The 20,821-nt window shown below is 45.2% G+C and overlaps 1 long non-coding RNA gene and 1 pseudogene across 1 annotated transcript; both read right to left on the reverse strand.

Moving 5' to 3' along the window:
- Positions 1-2,011: 2,011 nt before the first annotated feature.
- LOC128123183 (uncharacterized) lies at positions 2,012-20,726 on the reverse strand. Its single transcript, XR_008222591.1, has 3 exons — positions 20,615-20,726; positions 10,080-10,164; positions 2,012-9,568 (listed from the first exon to the last, which is right to left on the reverse strand). It is a non-coding gene; the product is annotated as an uncharacterized LOC128123183 (long non-coding RNA).
- LOC128123172 (40S ribosomal protein S2-like) lies at positions 11,716-13,171 on the reverse strand (annotated as a pseudogene).
- Positions 20,727-20,821: the final 95 nt, after the last annotated feature.

Below are 20,821 nucleotides of genomic sequence, written 5' to 3' on the forward strand. Positions count from 1 at the left end.
GTATATTTTATATCTTTTATAATAATACAATGATAGTAAGTAATGCGTTTCCTGGGTTCTGTGAGGTGTTATGGTAAACCATGTAACCCCTGGCGGTGGTGCTTGTATATTTTATATCTTTTGTAATAATGTAATGATAGTAAGTAATGCGTTTCCTGGGTTCTGTGAGGTGTTATGGTAAACCATGTAACCCCTGGCGGTGGTGCTTATGTGAATCCCCAATGTTTAGCCAACTGGGTCAGATGTCTCAAAGCCCTGAGACTTAGAATTGACATCTCATGGAGTCTCATGATGTCACTCTACTGCGTTGAGCTTGAATCAAAGGAGAGAGCACTACTTTGTGTCCAAGGAGTTGGATAACTGGTTTTTGACATGGAAGAAATGCCACACATTTAATGTCAAAAGTGTTGTGAGTAGAGAAAAAGAGAACAGGTTTTTTTTTTCCCTTTAGTAATTCCCTTTAGTAGTCCCTCATCTGCTCTGGCTGAATCTAAACCATGCCATGTCTATTGTATGATGCACGGCTGTCGTGTCCAGCAACCCATAACTTGGTCAATCTGGCAGTACCCAGATCATTTACAGAGGTCTCTTGTATGTTGTTCCTTGATCTCACATGAGCTCGGTCTGAACTATGGCCCAGTGTCATGACATGAGTCACTTCCATTAGTACTTAAAAAAAAAAAAAAAGAACAAAAACAGCCTCTCTAAGACATCATTATGCACGTTGGCTCCTCTCTGCTTCTCTGTGTGGCCTTGAGCGGCCGATCAGCTGACTCACACACAGCTGGGTGTGCTGAGAACCTGTTCCTGTTGAAAGCCTTCTGTGGTGGTTAGATTCATCCACTTTATTTGACCGAGAATGCCTAGGAGATTAAAGAAGCTGGATGTGTCTGTGAGAGCATTTCCAAAGGACATTAGATCATAAGGGCTATGATCTAATGGTTGGTTTAGCCCGTTGATGGATTCAGGGTTTGAACACACTTTTGGGAGGCGGTGAAATTGCTGCAGGTGGTGGGGTCAGGTTGGAGGAAGAAGGTCACAGGGAGCAAATCCTCGAGGCTCTGTCTTTCCCTGGCTTCTGTTGCTACTGTTCTCTACTTCCTGTCTACTATGATGGGTGCTTCCCTGCCACACCCTCCTTGCCAGGATTCACTAAAATCTCTGAAACCAGAAGCAAAATAAACCTTCCCTCTCTTCCATTGTTTCTCTCAAGTATTTGGTCCCAGGGACAACAAATCTAATATACTTTTGATTTGAGAATGGGTCAAAGCCAAGTTACCCAGTGAGATTCTCATTTCAAATGCTTTTCTCATAATGGTAGGAAGTGTGAGTAACAAGAACTTGCCTTATGTCTTAGACAGAATGTTTCTGTCTGTTGCAGGCACTGAAATCCTAAAACCTTCATCTGCATACCAGAAATCTGATCTTCATGGAATTTTTCTCAGAGCATTTGTTTCCCTTACTTTAGAAACTTTAGTAGCAATGTGGCATTGTTGTGACATCTGTGTTAGTAATGATCAGTGCATTTATCTCACTTAACCAGGTTAGTTCCATCATGGTGTGTGCTTGAACTCACGTGGAGAGTAGTGTGTGATACTAACTTTTGTAGGTTAGTTTGCTGTCTGTGACCTCTGAATTTATTTCCTTCATTAAAAAGGAGTCTAAAAGAAATGAAAAAAAGAATCTGAGTTTACTTCCAAGTTTATAAGTCAGTGTATTAAGACTGACTAATGAAAAGCTGAAGAATCAATGATCCAGAAATAAAAATACTGCATGTTGTATTTTGGATTACCGTTGAAAACAAACCCTTGATCTCAAACTTGCTTCTTTTCCTTGTGAGGTTGAGATTGATTTCCTCACAGTGAGTGTCATGTCATTAAAATAAGTCATAGAATTTTACAATATTACTTGTGAACAAGATCGTTATTAGCCCAACCTAGTTTAGATAATTTTACTAAAGGGAATCAAAGGCTCTTAACTATATTTAATATGGGGAAAATCAGTATTTCATCCATAACCTTGTATTTAGTTATAAGTGAAGAATGACACAAAATCTAAGAATCAGTTTGTAATAAACTGGAAAAAAAAATCTCTTACACTTTACAGAATGTTTGAAAAACAATTTTTAAGGGTAATTTCTACTTCAGCACAGCAATACAATCGTTACACTGGACCCCTTAACAACCTGTAGAGTGTCGAGGTCCTGTGTACAATGTAGCTCTTGGAAAAGACTGTGTGGGTGCATTGCTGCCTTTACCATGTAAGTGCAAATTTTAAATCCCTTTCCTACTAATGGGATCAAAAATCTGTTGACCAGGTTTTTAGTTATATTCCAAGGTGAGTTCATAATCATGTACAGAGACTACATGGGCCTCATCAGCTGTAATCAGGGCTACCATCTAGTTAAGCTTGGAGTAGTTCATCATCACCTATCACAATCAACTAGGTTTTCATAGGACCAAGATAGGTCAATTGACAAAGGAACATAACTGTCAACTCAAACACTATAAATAATCACTGTTGTTGGTGGAAGCTTTTTCAGTTCTCCTAGTTGCAGCTTTATTTCTGGAATATAGTCATATGACAGATGATAATCTTTAGGCCAACAAATTGTGCATATGCTGGTGGTCCCAAAAGTTTATATCACTATATTGTAAACATCTTAGTTTATATAGGTATAATCTACAATATTTGAACAATACTAAGCCACCTAACAAAGTAATCTCTCTCTCTCTCTTTCATAACCAGTTTCAATATTTGCCTGTACCCATTATACAATTAGAAAGACATACTTATAACCATCATAATCTTTGTAATGTCCTAAGGGCACAGCTGGTATCTACACCTACCTCCTCCCACTACCCAGTCCATATTCCTTTGCCTTCAGTGAGTATCTTCACTAGCAAGGCAACTCAAGATTTCATTTCTGAAGGGTTTGTGTCCTTAGCAACCCTCCTGAATTAAGTTGTAGTTTTCCATTGACTTAAATCATAGGGCATGAATGTGCTAAGAGAGGCCCTGTTAGGCTCCTGTCTTCCAGATGCACTTTTTCTTATCTCTGTTGTATATCAACAACCCAGGTTCCACTTGGTAATTAAGATTGATCATTTGGGCTATGACATTTGCATATTCTCCTTCTGTTGGTTCAGAGATATGAGGTTGTATAGCAGTTGTTAGCAATGGAATCAGTATTTTCTTCACTTGAGAAGCATTGTTCCCTTCAGATGTAAGACCTCTAGGCCACCAGAGCTAAAGTTACAGGGTTGAGAAACAGACATTTTGACACAGCTCAGAGTGTAACGGCTAATGAAAACACTCCCACTTTCACTCCCTGATTCCCATGTACATGGATCTTGATTAGAGGGAGGACACCACCATTTATTAGGCTTTGGTTTAGAGCACAGCCTTCTGATGAACCTTGCTTGGCCCAGCTCTTCATGAAATTGCCATCTAACTGACTCCATAAACCAAGCATAGATACCTGTGATGACCCATTGCCATTCTCTAAGATCCCTCTGTGTATTGAATAGGTAAGTTAAACAGAACTCTGGTGGGAAGCACCTGCATCCTTTGTGCCTTAGAACAAGGTAACCTACAAAGCAGTATGTCAGAAGGAGAAAGTACAGGCTTCAGGGGTCGCCCCTGACCCTCCCTCATAGTTCTCCCCTGAAGCATGGCCATAAGGGAGTTCTTTGACTCATCTCACTTGAAGTAAGTCATAAGAACCCATTCCAGAAGGGCTTTGCTTTATACCTAGGGCCATGGTTGGTGTTGTTGATTTGACAGAGTCTAAGAATCACCTCTGAGCATGCATGCCTTTGAGGGATTGTCTTGACTGAGTTAATTGAGATGGCAAGACCTGCCTACTGTGGATGGAATTATTCCCTACCTGGAATCCTGGACTGGATAAAGGAAAGACAGAAACTGAGCAGCAGCGAACACTGTTCTATGCTTCCAGATCATGGGTGGGATGTAAGCTTCAAGTCCAGCTGCTTAGACTGCCCTATCACGACCGGCTATCGTCCAGAATCATTCTTTTGCTCTTAAGTTCCTTCCATCAGAGTATTTCATGACAGCAGCAGGAAAAGGAAATAAGATCTGTCCCTCGTGCCCTGTTAGTACCATTAGTCCTTACCGTACTTTTGTTCAGTTGTCAAACTCTAGTGCCTATTGCTTGTTTCGTGAGATTTTATATAAACATACCCAATTTTCTCAAGGCCTTTAGATTTTTACTTCCGAGGGCTCTCGTGTTCAGTACTATTTTGGTTACATGGATTGCTAGCCTTTCCTGTTGCTCTGTTTTGTTACAGGGTGTTGGCATGACCCTTGCGATGGGTGAGAGGCATCTCTCTCTCCCCTATAGCATTAGTCTTGGACTTCCTCCAGAAATGCTGACGACTCTTGATTTACTGCTTCTAAAGGGAGATGCAGTTCTAGTAGCTTCCACTTGACCTTTCCCACCATGATATTCTTCCCTCCACAAGACAGGGAAGCATTGTAGGCATTCTGCCAGCTCCTGGGTATGTCTGTTTCAATTGCAAATCCCAGAACTGGGAAAATAACTATAAGACCAGTTCAGGGGTTGACTGGACCCACAGAGAGATGGCCTGGTGCTCAGATTTGATCAGTTATCTGGCTTCCATAAGATCTTGCCTTGACTAGTTAACTATAGTGACATTTTTGGTTCACTGAAAATGAGTGTCAGTTCAGAACCAATACTCCCAAACCCCTAAACACTATGATTATTTGTTTCTCTTTCCTCAGTCACACCTCCCTTGGTAAAAGGCTGTGTATCCTTACAGAGAATGCTGGGAGAAAGATCAGCACAATGCATTTTTGGACAACTGTAAGGATCTTTCCTTAAAGATACCTTGGTTCTTCTCTTTCATTCAGAGTCCTGAGTCTATAAACTGGCTCTCAAGGCTCGAAAAATGAAATGATTAAGGGCCCATGACTATCTGTACAATTAAAGTAAGAGATCTCCTCCCTCGTCTTAAAAGTCTGTCCATAGGATCATGTAACAGTTTAGTCCTACAGGTCTGTTTCTTTTCTAAGGTAATGTCATGGATCTCTGAAGTCAAACTCTGTTGCCTATTGCAGTCACCATTTCCACCTGGTCTTTGGTAATTAAGTGGTACCGCATGGTCTGTGCCACCCACGGTCCCATGACACCCATTGCACTTAGGGATCTCAGTCCAGGAGTATCAGTGTCTACTGTAAAGAGTGACCAATGAACTCTTTGAAGAGCTATCACTCCCCTCATACACTCATTTCTGACAGTTTTAGAAATATATATTATATGTATAGAGAATTATGTATTATATATCCTTCTGGGGTAGGTAAATAGATCGGACATGATAAATTTCCTCATGTATTTGGATATCTTCCCCTGTAATATACCAAGGCAATTTTGACATCTTACCTTCAACTGCTCTAGGCCATATTTGGATCCACATTTCAACCAGTCAACGAACTAACTGAACAACTCACCAACTCACATAATCACCTACCCAGTAAACCAACAATTAAAACCCTTTCTAGCCCATTAAGCTAAACTTGAATCTAGACTACCTGCTTGGTGGAACCTCATCAATAAGTTTAGCCTGATTCACCTTTAAATCCTTCCACCCTGGTCCCACTGTTGGAATATCTGCTTCTGCAAATATTCCCCAGACTCCTATTTGTGTATATTGGAAAATTACTATAGCTTTAAAAATGTGTAATAACTGTCTCACAACTCATTTTGTCTCTTTGGCCTTTGGGATGGGTTGAGACTTGAGTCTAGGCTATAGATCTAAAAGTAGTGTTGACAGGGATGGATATATAGGCGAGTTGGAAGTGCCATCTTAGAGAAACTCATAATAGGACCTCTAAGAATGTGGGAGGACCCTAGTCAAGCTTAGTAGGACTCCTATAGATTCTGCACAGCGTACTAAGAAGACTACAAAATTTAGAGGCATAAAGTCCTCAGATGAATTATGTTCTGCCTATATACCTTTATTTCCGTTCTCAGCATCATGTGTCTTCCCATCTGCTCTCCTAATCTTATCAGGAGATACCCTGAAATGTGAGAATACATTTTGTGCTGTATTTTAGCCACTTGTATGAGGTTACTCTGGATTTGGATTTCAGAATTTAGTCTTGAGGATATAGGGCATGAAGCTTCCTTTTGGGAAAGGTAGACACTTCCAGGATTTCATTCTAAGGTTAAAGAGAGCTTTTGAGAGTTTTAGGACAAGTAATTACTGTATTGATATGCATTTTCTTTAGCCCGGATGTTAATGGTATCTTGTGGGAGAAATTGAAGAGATTATTGTTGTGGTCCTTTTGTGAGACTATATGACTTGGACCAGAGTGGTGGCAGTGGAGATGTAAAGGAGTGAATCCATGTGTAATAAAATTTGAAGATAAAGTCATTAAGGAATTGGTGGCAGGCTCTCAGGATAACAGAAAAAGTATCAACCATGCCTTATAGGCATTTTGACTGAGCATTAGGCAGGTGGTGGTGACGCTGGTCAACGTGGGAAATCCGATAGTTACAGGATGAAGAGTTGAGTGTAAGCAGGCTTTTATACACCCATGTGCAGGTGTTGAACAGGTAGCTGTATTCTGCAACACATTCATCTAATTCACTCGAAGCATGAGTCTACTATTATGTAGTCTATACTTAAAGTTTGCCAGATTATCCTCTAAATGTCCCATGGTATTGTGGTTTAAATGTGCAATGCCCCCATAGTCTCTTGTGTTTGAACTCTTGGTCCCCAGCTGTTGGCACTATGGTGTGGAACCTTTAGGAAGTGGAGTCTCACTGGAGAGAGTGGGTCACTGGGGACAGATCCATTCCCTGGACAGGAGCTCCTGGACTATCTAAAGTGGGGAAAATGAGTTGAGCATTGTGCAAGCACTTACCACTCTCTGCTCTTGGTTGTGCACACAATGTGAGCAGCTGCTTCTACCGCCTTGACTTCCCCACCATGATGAACTGTGCTTTGAACTTGGAGCCAGAGCAAGCCTGTTCTCCTGAAGTTGCTTTGGTCAAGGTGATTATAACTATAATAAGGAGGTAACTAAGATGGGCAGAAAATTCTTTTCCTGATATAGGGTTTGATGTGGTGGCCTGTGTTGCCTTTAGCCATGGTATCACTCCAGTCTCTTCATATGGGATAGTTTCTCAACTTTAGTCTTTGACAACATTGATGACTTCCCATGTCAGTTGTTGTATGCCTCTTGGTGTGGTTATGTGTCAGGGTTTCCTCACAGGTAATTTCAGCTGCAGAACTGCACAGATTGTGTTATGCGCTTTAGTCTGTCACATTGAGAAGCATGTGGAAATCAGTTCCCCCTACCCTTGACATCCTTTACTTTGCTATGCATTGTCTTCCAAACTTTCTTATAAGTTTACTGTTTTCCTCTGGGTGATGAATTAGTAATCTATGGGGAGATAGTTTGACTTCTGCACTTTGTGATCGTAAATACTCTAGTCATCATCCAATTTGCACTCAGTGGCTTTAGTATCTATTGACTGATTCGTGCACGAATCAATGACGTTTTGATATTTTGCAAAATGACTTTTTAAAATGAATGATTCCCCCTCCATGCATTGGTTGCAATACCACTGAAAGGAAGGGCTACCACACACTACTGAACTGAACTATGCCTTCCTCACCAGACGAGGAGCTCCCCGAGAGCAGACACTATATAATTCAACACTACCATAAATGCTAAGTGCAAAATTGATGCTCAGTAAATTTGTATTGAAGTGAGCTACATTAAACTCACCCTTCAAACGTGGAAGATATTGAAAATCCCTGCCTCCGCGGGGTTCTGTGAGGCCAAAGGATCTAGTGTATGAGGAAGCTTTGGAGCCCGTGATGGGCTTGGCAGTTGTTAGCTGGAACCCTTGTGAGGTGCTTAAGTGCTGTCTGTCTCGGGCAAGATGCAGGGAAGTCCTGCTACCCTGGTCCAGCAGGAGGAAGGAAATGAGAGCAAGTGACTATGAACAGGATAACATCTGAAAAAGTGGAGAAGGCAGCAGGGCCCCCACCTTCTCCCTTTTTGACTTCATGGATGGGTGGGGTGGGAACGCCAGCTTTGCTGATTCCATTTCCCTCCCATCATCTTTCCGCCTCAGCACTCTAGCTCTCCAGTTTTCTCCCCTCTAGAAATCTGGAAAGTTTCCTGCAGCTGTCTCTTTCCTTGAAGAATATCTCTAATCGCCCCGCCTGATTGGGTCTCGTTAGCAGGCTGGTGGCATTGATTGTACTCAATCAGCGTCCCTTCTGCCCAGCTGGGAAAATGTCCCATTTGTTCCCCCTACTCATCTTTCTACAACTCTTTTACAGTTTTTCTGCAGGGGCGGGGGGAACCCTTAATCCCAAAGGCCAATATTTTCTGCTGTCTTTGCTTGTGGGACTGTTTATGACTTGACTTTCACAAAGCCTTTCTGCTCTGTCTCAGAACATTTCTGGAAATGTCCCATGGGGTTGCTAGGACACTTGCCACCCACCTCCCAGCTTATCAACAACAGTGACAAAGCATTTACTCACCATTATAGTTGGCAAAATATATTTGCATAGAGGAAATCTGTGAGTCAAACTCATCCTTCAGCATAAGAGATACTGTTACCATGGTCACCAGTATTGGTGGATGAGAAAACCGAGGTCCAGGGCTGTCCCAGATCAGAGGTATAAGAAGTGGCAGAGATGAGATTCCAATTCAGATACATCATTGGTTACAAAGTGGGGTTTTATTCCAATACTCCAACCCTCACCCTGAGGCCACATGAAGGATGTCTCTTCCATGGCAGAAGCTCACTCTGATTCTGGGACATGAAGGTACCTCTGTGGCACAATCAGCAGATACCATTATGCCTCTGGGTGGAGCAGGCAGCTTCCTAGGAGCTTTGTGATGTACCTCACATCCCTTCCTTGATGATCCAACACCGCAGAGAGGCAAAGATTCACATCACTCCTCTAAATGAAGAGACTTGAAGGTTGGCTAGTTTTTCCATGATGGGATGATGGAAAGAAAAAGGAAGTCTAAGCCATGACTAGACAGGTCCCATGACCAGTGGGCAGCAGAAATGACATCTCAAGACTTGGCTTCATGTCCAGACAAGTCATAGATGGTATTTGCCTCAAGTAAATGCAGTGTGGAGACTGAGAAAGTGGAACTAAAGACCGTCTGTCCTAAAGCTTCAAAGAAGAGAAGACAAAAACACAAGACACACCAGACTCAAGATTCAGTATGTATCTTGGGTATTACGCCAGAGTTCTAGGTGTTTCTGCAAATGTGCTGCATTCTGCAGAACCTCTGACAAGACTGGACACAAGAATTCCAAGCACTGTGGTGAGACTCAGCACTTCACAGTGTTCTGGACAGTTCTGCCTGGGTGACAAACAGCCTGGACTCATGTCCTGATCCTTTGCCATGTCCCTGCTTCTGCTGTCTGCATCATTTGCTTCATTCCTGTGATTGTTAATCTTCATTGTCAACTGGATGGGACTTGGAGTCACCTGGGAGATACACCTCTGGATGTGTCTGTGAGGCTGTTTCTGGAGAGGTTTAACTGAGGAGGGAAAACCCACCCTGAGTCCAGGGGATACCATCCCATGGGTCAGAGTTCTGGACTTAATAAAAAGGAGAAACACGTTCCACATCAGCATGCATTTCTCTGTTCTTCCCAAGTGGTGATGTATGACCTGCTGCCTCATGCTCTTGCTTCCCATCAGGATAGACTGTATCCCTTCTTAAACTGAGAGCTAAAATGAACCCTTGCTCCCTTAAGCTGCTCTTGTCTTTTGTCACAGCAAATTAGAAACACTAATTAGTACAGTACCTTCCCTACTTTTTCTGTGCTCTCAACCTGTGACTGCAACTTCTTTATTGGTCACTGTGAACACTTGAAAATAACATCCAGAGAAACCTCCCATTCATCCCCCATCAATAAACTCTTCAGGGTTCCAGAGACTCTAACAACATGGGCAGTAGAATTTATTCCTATCTCTCACCAACTACAGGCATTTGGGCCATGTTGCTGATACATCATGTCAGTTTTTAATAAGAGAATGATAACACACCTTGTGCAGTTGCTATGAGAATTTAGCAAGAAGCAGTGGTCCTTCCTTATCAGTAGAAGATATACTTCAAGTCCCCATTGGTGTTCTAAACAACAGATAGAGACAAAAATCAAATATGCATTATGCTTCTGCTCTGTCCACAAAGCCAAACATAGTCTTTTTCGTGCTCACCAAGCATTTGTCACACACAGTGCTCACAATAGTTTGAGGTATATTAGCCAAACTAGTACAACCTCTTTTTCTGTCCTCATTTTCCCTGAAGGGAGGTTAGTTCATACTGTAGATCTCAGGGATCACAGTTCCTCTTGTTTAATGCATGACAAGTACAGCTGATAACCGAAGGGCTGCTGAGTAGTTGTGGGGATGATAGCATACACAGGTTGGGTATGTGAACTAGCAATAAGTGATTCACATCCTAATGGTCTGGATCATGATTGCTTCAGATTTCATCATGCTACATAGAACAGTGCACAACTTAAAACATTTATTTCGAGAATTTTCCATTTAATAGTTGCAGTTGACTATGGGTAACTATGAGACCATGAAAAGCAAAACATTGGATAAGGGGGACTATTATACTGGGTATAAAAACAATGCCCCCCCCCCAGCAATCTTACAGTTTTAGGGGATTCATTGTACTTCTATATACTTCCACATACATTATGTTTCAGAATTGTTTTATTACTCTTACTTGATTTCTCAGTAGCTAGGCAGGCAGGTCCTAGAATAGCTGTGAATATGGTCCACCACCTCTGTAGAGAAACTGTCATATTGCAATGTCAAAAGGCTGGATACTCCTGAGAGGGCCAAGAGGTCTGTCTTATTAATATCAGTATTTTCAACATGTGGCACATTTCCTAGAGCAGTTGCTGAAGAAATATGGGGTGGATGATGGGTGGATGGATAACCCAGGGCTTGAGAATTAGAAGAGAGGATACCGAAGATAAAAAAGGATATGGAATTAAACACCACAATCGTGTCTGAGTTTAGCTCTTTAGAGTTCCCTACCACTTAGGAGGCAAGTATCATTATTTCTACTTAATGGATGAGGAGTTGTCAACTCGGAAAAGCTCACCAATACGAAGAGGCTGAGCTAAGATTCAAGCCAGGTCCATTTCTGTGTCCTGAGCTTTTTTTCTCTGTCCTGGTAACATCTCAGCAGCCTCAATCTGTTCTACCGTGGACATATCTGCCTCTGTTGGACCTCAGTGCTATAGTGCTATTCAGTTCTACAGTTTGATGATGCCCAGAGTTGAGCTTTGCTTGGGGTCCAAGCTGTCCTTATTCAGAGACTTGTGGGACCAAAGTGTGTGCAGGGTTCTAGTGGCTGCAGTCCAATATTGCTTTCTTCTCTGTCCTCCGTGCTGAACATCTATTCAATTGGATGGGGCTCCTGGAAAGGTCAAACCCATTTTCTGTTTCCCATTAGAGAACTGATTTTTTTTTCTATATTGGCATGGGTAGCTGAGTCCTATAACTAGGAAGGACTGAATGTGGCCACCAGATTTGGCACCAGATTTAAGACTTTGTTCATGAAAACAATGAAGACAAGATGCCGTGGAGGGGTGGGTTCTTCTTCTTTTTTTTTTTTTTTTTAATGGATTTAGTTCACTTTATTTTTCTTGTATCAAAACCCTTATGTGGTGGCCACAGCTGGAGCCTGGGTCCTCTGACAGACACTCTGGTGTGAGTTTTCACAAGATGGTCAGTGAATTCCTCATAAGGAGATTTGGTGAACACAGTCTCTTTCCAGAGGTTGGCGGTCAGGAGGTCAGGTAGGTCTTGGAGATGGCATCAAAGGTGGCCTTGGCAAAATTGTCCAGGGTGGCAGTGCAGCCCCTGGCTGATGTGTAGCAGTCATCACACCGGCCATCATCAGTAGCTTCTTGGGCACAGGAGCAGAGACGATGCCAGTGCCTCTGGGGGCAGAGATGAGATGCACCAACACAGCCACAGCGGTCTGTCACCGTGCACGGAACAGTGTGGGGCTTGCCAATCTTGTTCCCCCAGTAGCCTCTCCACACAGGGACAATGGACAGGTTGGCCAAGATGACAGCCCCTCATATGGCAGTGGCTACTTCCTTGGAGCACTTAACACCAACACCAACATGATCATTGTAGTCCCCAATAGTGACCAAAGCCTTGAACCTGGTCCGCTGGCCAGCCCGAGTCTGCTTCTGCACTGGCATGATCTTTAGAACCTCATCCTTTAGGGATGCGCCCAGGAAAAAGTCAATGATCTCGGATTCCTTAATGGGAAGGGAAACAGGTAGATCTTTTCCAGGGACTTGATCTTCATGTCCTTAACCAGGTGGCCCAGCTTGGTGAAGGGGATCTAATCTTTGTCTTCAGCTTTACCTCCACGAGCGGCAGCCTCGACCACAGCCACAGCCTGGACCACGACCGTGGCCCCTGAGACCGCTGCCGAATCCTCCGTGGAAGCCGCAGCGGCCTCCTAATCCTGGGTCCCCGGGTCCTCCTGCTGCACTGGCGTTGTCTGCCATTTGGTGTTTCCCCGAAGGGACAGGTTCTTTTGTTGTCCATTTGGGTCTCGAGTTCTTCCCAATTATGTAAGCCAACGCATTTGCCTTTTTGTTTATGTTCCTATGAGTTGGGACTTGTCATTGGCACCCAACAGGTGTTGACAAATACCCTTGCATTTATCCACCCTCCCACAGAATACTCCTCACATTTCATGTTAGCACACATTTTCCCGGCTGCCAGTGCAGTGATGCTTGAGAATTGGAAATGGTGCCCTGAAAAGGAGGTGCAGAGTTCAGAAACAACAACAGGTATAATTTAGCTGCTCAAATGTACCAGTTTAATTCAATTATTTCTGTATTCTTCTGTCTACTGGACTTGAAGGCATGGGCCACATCTTACTACTCCCTTCTGTGTTGGGTGTGGTACTTGGTGTAGACCCTCCTACACCGATGGTGTGGATAAATGATTATCAGAAACAGCTCTTTCATTTGGGTATTTGTCTTGATTTCCACAGGCACTTTAACAGCACCTACTATGGGCTTCAAGCTGTACGTGTGGGCTTTCCAGGGGTATCATGTCATCTCCATTCCACCTCTCAGGTCTCAGAACAGGTAGGGCTTCATGATCTGTTTTTTTTCTTTGTCTTTCTTCTTTTGCAAAGTACAGAGAAAGCCCCTCCAGTCACTCAGCAAACACGTCGTCAGGATGTGATAAAAATACTTTGGATCTTTGTTTTAAAGTCTTGTTAAATTTTCTGTTTAAAAATGTTTTGTTCACATTGTGATAGGAGGTCTTTGGGCAATCAGTTCTGAGGAGCAGTCTTCCTCCGGCAGCCTGCATTCAAAGCAGCATGGAGAGAGCTGGTTGCTAGGGGCAACACTAACTTCTAAGTGGGGATCTCTGCGTGTGGATATAAAACCAATGCCCTGGGCCCCTGCAGGAGTGGGGTCCTATCACAGAAGAATAAATGAATTGAGAGTGATGGAGACGCCTGGGACTGGGCTGGTCACCCATATTCGAGAGTAGTGAAGCTTTCTCGGCCACTTGCATATGATATGAGGCCATGGCTCAAAACACAGCTGGCGACTGTCCTTCTTGTGACAAGGCTGCTAGGGAGGTACAAAGGGCTCAAGTGTCCAGAGTTACTGCCCCCGTGGACCCCATTCCATGCAGCAGACCCAATCCGAGGTAGGAGTGTTGTACCATTGGCTGCTTATTTTTATGATAAGCATACAGTGTGCATTCATTTATTAAACCGCATGAAATAAAATAAACTCTCTTCTCTTGAGGTGCAGCTTCGTGCATTGTAATACATGCATGTCCTTGGTTGTCACCACTACAAGAAGGACATGGCACAATTTTGTCACCTCTCAGGACTCCCTGTACTACTATGCCTTTGTTGTCTCCTTACTTTGTATTTTCAAGAATGTCGTACTAGTGACATCACAGTGTCAGCTTCCACTGAGTGAAACAGCACAGTGCCTTGGAGGCTGTTCCAGGCTGCCACGTGTATCCAAACTTCATTCCTTTTTGTGGCTGCATAGTACTCCATGTACTCCAAAGTCTTCAAGTACTGTTAATTGTTGTTCCTGAATTCTATATTAGCCAGTTGCCTAACTTTCTGACCTCCAAATCATGCATCTTACATTTGTAGTCTCTTGCAGACACATACAGAGTAGCACAACATTTGAATTGGTACACTTGAGCAAGGTGACCCTCTGCCTCCTTCCTTCCTCTCTCATACTGAAAAACAGAGAGCAGCCTGTAATTTTTGTGATCTATTCGATGCCAGCTTGCTGTGTGTGTTTTTGCTTGGTGATTTTGTCATTTAAAATGAGCCTAAGCACAGTGATAAAGAACATTTCTACCTTGTGGAGAAAATATGTGGGTTAGAGAAGTTTGGTTTGGTCGTGAATGATAGTGTTGTTGGCTTGGAGCTCAATGTTAATGGTGTGTATAAAATAAGGCGTCTTTAAGCAGAAACACAATAAAACATGGTTGGGTATTGATCAGTTAGTGGAAACGCTGTGACCAGAGCCTCCTGGAACCTAACTAACTCTTTATTTCTCCTAGGAACAGTTCAGTATCTGCTAATTCATTTGGTGGGGTAACTCCACAAGAACATCACTACAAGAGTGATGCGGATCAGGGCTGAGATGACTCCAGGGGTCAAGAGCTTGCTGCGTGTGCACGAGGACCTGAGTTCAGATCCCCGGCACCCACCTAAGAGTCATATGTGATGGGGGGTGCCTATAATCCCAGTGTTGAGGAGGCAAAGACAGGGCGATTCCAGGGGCTTGCTGCAGATCAGGCAGCATAGTGACCCCCGGTTTAGTAGGAGACCTTGTCTCAAGAAATAAGGGGGAGAATGGCAGAGGAAGGTGATATCCAAATCAGCTTATGGCCCCCACATGTGTGAACACTGGGCAGCTCCCCCACCCCTGTGCATACACACGTGTATGCCACATACGCCAGTCCACATGGGAATGATGTGGGAAGCCATGTCTTCAAGCTCCAGATTCAATGTCATGCCCCCTCTTTTCTGAAGCTTCCAGAATGGCGCCAGGAAGAAGGCAAGGGGGCTCAGCCAGCATGAAAAACCGCTGTTTAGTTTATAAGGATACTTTGCAACGTTATTTCCACAATTCTCCGCCTTTCTTTCCAAGACAGATGGCTTTTAAATGCATGCAGATTACCGGCTCAGATAAGATTGGCAGTGGGTTGTGAGTAACCCGGTGCTACTATTCATAAAGCCCCTTTCTTACCTATGGGTACATTGAAGAAGTATAGGAGAGGTACTTTAAAAGGTAAGTCCACTCTCTTTTCTGTGTCTGGTCCACAGCTAATAGTGACGTGGCTGTTTGCCACAGCATGGTTCTCTTGAATATTCTTGTCATTCCAACATTGGCATCATCTCTTAGTTCTCATAATTGTGTCACAGTGACTGTCTCTCATTTTCACAGGCTCCCTACAATCATCATGGAAGCAAGAAGGGACCACCCACACTGGCAGGTTCCTAGGTTCCTATAGAACAAGCTTTTTATCCTGAACACTGGGTTCTCCAGGTCAATCCTCATAGGTCATGATGTCTAATTCACTAGTTGGTAAAGAAAGTTCTAGACTCCCTAACCTTCAGAAAATGAATGAGGCCATCTTTCCTTCTCCTGCAACTTCTGAACCCAGAAACAGTGGAAGTGGTCCAGTGAGATGTGTAAAAGAGAATCTGGTCCCCTGTTGTGAGAACTCTGAGGGTCAGCTGGACCCCAGGGTGAGGCAGGCTTTGTAAGGAGGGGGTGCTGCTGCTATGTAGCCCCTAACTCCTTCTCAGCAGCCTGGGTGCTCCATTCTATGTGGAGAGAGGTCTTGGTTATTGCCTGGCGTCAAGCCCTTCCTGCCTGGCGTCTGCTCCAAGGAAGGCAGACAGACTCTCTGGTTAGTGATCTGGAGAGTGTACTGAACACGCCCAGTGAAGCTCTTATTGGCTTCATTTTGATAAGGTCAAATGGATTTCAGAACCTAAGTTGCCTTCTATGTATCTGTGATATTGACCACAGCAGGGGTATCCTTGGCCATCACTATCATGATGCAGAGGTCTGCCAGGCTGTTTCTGTCACAGCATTGGGAGTGCCCTGAGTCTGGACTCAGTCACGTCCACCAACTTAGCCTTTAGTTGCCACAGAGGTCGCTTTCTATTACTCACTCATTGTCATTGTCATTCTCCTTTGTCTCCTTTGGGTATGAAGGGAGAGGGGCCTAAACTTTCTCCCTTGAGAGAGACAGAGAGCCCAGGCCTCTGCCACAATCAGCCCCATCCCTCTTTTCTAAACCGGGATTCAAACACGCTCGTTCTAGACAGCGCCTCTGGTGAAGCTACAGGATGGGGTCCAGGTTCTGAAATGATGGGTTATTGTTGTAGATGGGGAACGTAGTGAGGCTCTGTCTGATGTCCCTGAAAGCCTGGCCATAGGAAAGAGAAGAGAGTGGCTTCGGTTTGGAGGTCCTGGTGTGGCTTGGGAAGTGCCACAGCCTCTGAGCATCAGTTACCTCCCTGGAAGAATGGAGGTCTGCCATTTATGCCTGGAAGTGCTTCTCTGAGGACCCATGAGTTGTGCAGGGAGGGTTGTCAATTAGAAGGCCAGTGTAAACAGAACAGCAAGCTTAAATAAAAAACCCAAGTTTTCTTAGGATTGGGGTCCAGGTTCCTCAGGGGTTAGAGAACAGAAAGCTCTAGAAAGTGTATTTTAAACCTTGGATCTCTGACTTGCTTGCAAAGTTGTGGTGCTTGGGATGAGGCTTCGGACACCCTGTCCTCACCGGGGCCAGTTTCAGCTATTCCTGTGTGTCTGAGGGGATAGTGAGATTACACCGTGAGAGGAAGACCTGGAGGAGGAGCTTAGGGAAGGCTGCAGTTTCTGTGTTCACACAAACGTGCACACACACAAGAGCAGGCACACACATGTACACACACATGCACAGACAGACAGATGCACACATACATGCACACACAAACACCCATGAGATTGCAGCATCCATTTCCTCTATCTGCACAGAGGCACTGTGGCTCTGATGGGAAGCCCACCAGTCCCCACAACCACTCCCCAAATCCTGCCACTCACCCACCATCAGCTCAGTTTCCAGCTCTCACCAGCTCCTGGTGTGATCTGGAATGCCTGGCAGTCCTGTGAAAACCTGGACACCATGTCTCTAGAGATGAACAGCAATAGAAAAACCATCACTCCTTCTTGGGTCTCCGTTTCCCTTTTCGTCTTGACTGCACACCATCTTCATCTCATCAGTGGTGCCTCAGCTTGCCAGTATCACTCTCAGAAAGTTCTTACCCAAACTAATTCACACCCTGCACTCTATCGGGTGTTGCGGCTTCTGCTCCCCAGGAGTGTGTGCTCACATGTATGTGTGTGTACATGCAGGCTTTGCTCACATCAAACAAAGTTGTTAGATAAAAACCCAAGCTCACACTAATGATAAATTAGGGGACAATTATTCCCTTTATAAAAGGATTCCTGATAGGGTTCCCCTAGTGCGTTTATAATGCAATTCAATTTACACCATATTCAGCAGTGAAGGGAGGCTCTCTCTGAATAAACAAGAGCTTGTGTAGGCAGAGTTCTGAGCACCGTGGAAGGAAATAGAGATACCAAAGACATTTTTATTCCTGGTAACGATGAGTTATACTAGTGCCCGGGAACAAAGGCGACCCCACGACAATTTCTTCCACTCAGGAGCACTATGATGGCTTATAGGACTACGGGAGGAAGTCCCTCGCTGCTTATGTGTCTGCCTCAGGCTGGGAGCACTCAGGGCATCTAGGAGCCAGGAATGTTGGCTTTGGTGTCAGGTACAGAGAGGGAAGACAAGGAGGATACCGTTCCTGGGTTCGATTTTTTTTTTTTTTTTGGAGATCTTTTAGGCTCAGGGTACCCGAGCTGAGGCAGTGGGGAGACACTGTCTGGAAAGGATTCCCACACAGCTCAAGGGCCTGACACCTAGCACTTTGCAGACATCCGTTTTTCTATATTGCCCCAGTGTCCTGTGCTAGGACTAGAGTTTGAGGTTTTCTAAAAATATTGCATTCTCAGGGTTTCGCTAGCCACAGAAGCAGACAAGAATCTCCTCTTTGAGGCTCCCCAGAAAGTGATCACTGGCCTTCTCCTCAAGTGTCTCCCTGCCGTTTCACTAGAAGTAGGGTAAATTCCAGGTTCCAGATGGGAGAACACCAGGAATTCCTAACGAGAGCAGCGGGGCTGGGCTACACGTGTGGCTGGGGCAGAGGTGTCCAAGGGGCACCACAGTGGACAAAGGCACTGGGGTTGGGGTGGAAGGCTGTGTGGACAAGAGACTCTGCAAAGACACACTGGCGGGGGAGGCCTTCAGATGCCCGGATCTTTTGACACACCGGGGAAAGCATGCCAGCCCTTAGGTTTGACCTCAGAGGTCACCACTATCATTCTTCATTTGTGGGGACCCTCTGACTCATTTAAAAAAAAAAAGATTTGTGTTTATTTGTGTGTGTGTGTGCACGTGCAAAGAGGGCATGAGATCCCTTGGATCTGGAGCCACCTAATATGTGTGCCCAGGACTGAATTCTGGTTCTCTACAAGAGAGAGAAGCATTCTTCACTGCAGGACCATCTCTCCAGCCCCCTAACTTGTGATTTTCTAAGCTGTGCTCAGGTACATGCTCTGTCACCTTTGGATTGTCATGCTCACTGACATGCTGCGGCCTGCAGTGAAAAAAGTCTGTGCCCACCCCAGAGTTCTCTGCACCCCTGCCTCTTTGCCTTGTTACAACCTCCATTTCGCAGAACAGCAGACCAAAAAGCTGTGGTGGTGGTGGTGGTGGTGGTGGTGGTGGTGGTGGTGGTGGTGTGGTGGTGGTGGTGGAGGTGGTGGTGGAGGTGGTGGTGGTGGTGGTGTGGTGGTGGTGGTGTGGTGGTGGTGGTGGTGGTGGTTGTGGTGGTGGTGTGGTGGTGGTGGTTGTGGTGGTGGTGTGGTGGAGGTGGTGGTGGTGGTAGTGATGGTGTGGTGGTGATGGTGGTAGTGGGGTAGTGGTGATGGTGGTGGTGATGTGGTGTGGTGGTTGTGGTGGTGGTGTGGTGGTGGTGGTGGTGGTGGTGGTGTGGTGGAGGTGGTGGTGGTGGTAGTGATGGTGTGGTGGTGATGGTGGTAGTGGGGTAGTGGTGATGGTGGTGGTGATGTGGTGTGGTGGTTGTGGTGGTGGTGTGGTGGTGGTGGTGGTGATGGTGATGTGGTGTGGTGTGGTGTGGTGTGGTGGTGGTGGTGGTGGTAGTGATGGTGTGGTTGTGGTGGTGGTGTGGTGGTGGTGGTGGTGATGTGGTGTGGTGTGGTGTGGTGTGGTGGTGGTGGTGGTGGTGATGTGGTGGTGTGGTGGTGGTGGTGGTGGTGGTGGTGGTGGTGATGTCAGCTTTGGAGGTAGCAGCAGCTTGGCTTCAGGGTAAGGGCTGGGTGAGGAGCAGCTACTGGTCTAAGAGTGGGGAAATCCCAGCCATTGTTTCCATATAATTCAATCCAAGGGTCTCTGTGAAAGGATGGGGCTCTTTTGACCTATGTGGATAGGAGGTGAGGGTTTTTCTGCCTCCTGGAAAGGGTTAAGTGTCACGGAATGTCCAGCTGTGGCCTCAGCCTGCCAGTAGTCTCCAGCTGTGGCTTCTGTATTGAGTAAGACTCTTTCTCTTTCAAGTTTCAGTTTCCTTATCTGGGGTAAGATTGAGGGCTGATTTCTCTGCCAGGCACAGTAAACATATAATATTGTTTTAACTTCTTCTAAGGCCAGAAGAAGAGAAACTTTTAGGTTGAGAAAAATATTCTAATATATATATATATATATATATATATTAATCTTTATGTCAAATCAGTTATAAACTATAATTTCAGATGTGTGTGTGTGTGTGTGTGTGTGTGTGTGTGTGTGTGTGTGTGTTTGTGTGTGTGTAAGAGGAACAGGAAGGCACAAGTACCCAGGATATATGGGAGAGCCGCCATTGGACAAGACCATTCTAATGCCTCCCAGCTCTCCTTGGCCTGCCTGGGCTGTAGCCCGTGGGCTTGGGATGGCCTCTTGCTTGCTTATCTGCCCTTGCTTCTGCAGAGAGGCTCTGTGTCCAAGGAGGGAGCCGACTGTCCTGCTGACGGGCAGTAGAGAGCAGGAGTCCACTCCAGCCTCTAGCTCTTGCTTCCTTGTTCACATCCAGGAATTAACGTAAGAGCAGCCAAGAGGCACCGAGTACCTGCTCCAAACAGGTCACTTCTATGGTCCCCTGCCTCAGCCCTTTGAACCCCTCTTATCCACACCTTCTGCTTGTCTGTACTTACAAACACATTCAGAAGGCCCAGGGTAGGACTCTATGTTTCCTTAATGTGGTAGTACTGCCTTTTGGGTGTGGGTGGATGCCTGTGCTGCTGAACCCCAAACACGGGACAGAACCACCCTGAGAAGCCCCGGCTTGTAGTTGAATGGCCTCTCCACCAGGTGGCAGGCTTGCTCTACACAGATGCCTTGGCTGGAGTACTTACCTGGCAATGGCCAGAGGGGTCTGAGGGTGCCAAATCAGCCTGCGGTCCCAGGATTGTTCAGCTCAGCACGTGTGTGGCCTCAGAGGCAGGGCTCAGGCCTCTCAAACTGTCATTGGACTCCTGCTGGGTTCCGATTTCTAGGGGACCTTTTTCACAGAGTGCCTAGAGGCTGACGGCAGGTGTTTGAACAGAGCGCCCCCTGGAGTA

Source organism: Peromyscus californicus, unplaced genomic scaffold, assembly GCF_007827085.1.
Source record: "Peromyscus californicus insignis strain IS unplaced genomic scaffold, ASM782708v3 Scaffold_11__1_contigs__length_118956290, whole genome shotgun sequence".
Classification (NCBI taxonomy): Eukaryota; Metazoa; Chordata; class Mammalia; order Rodentia; family Cricetidae; genus Peromyscus; species Peromyscus californicus.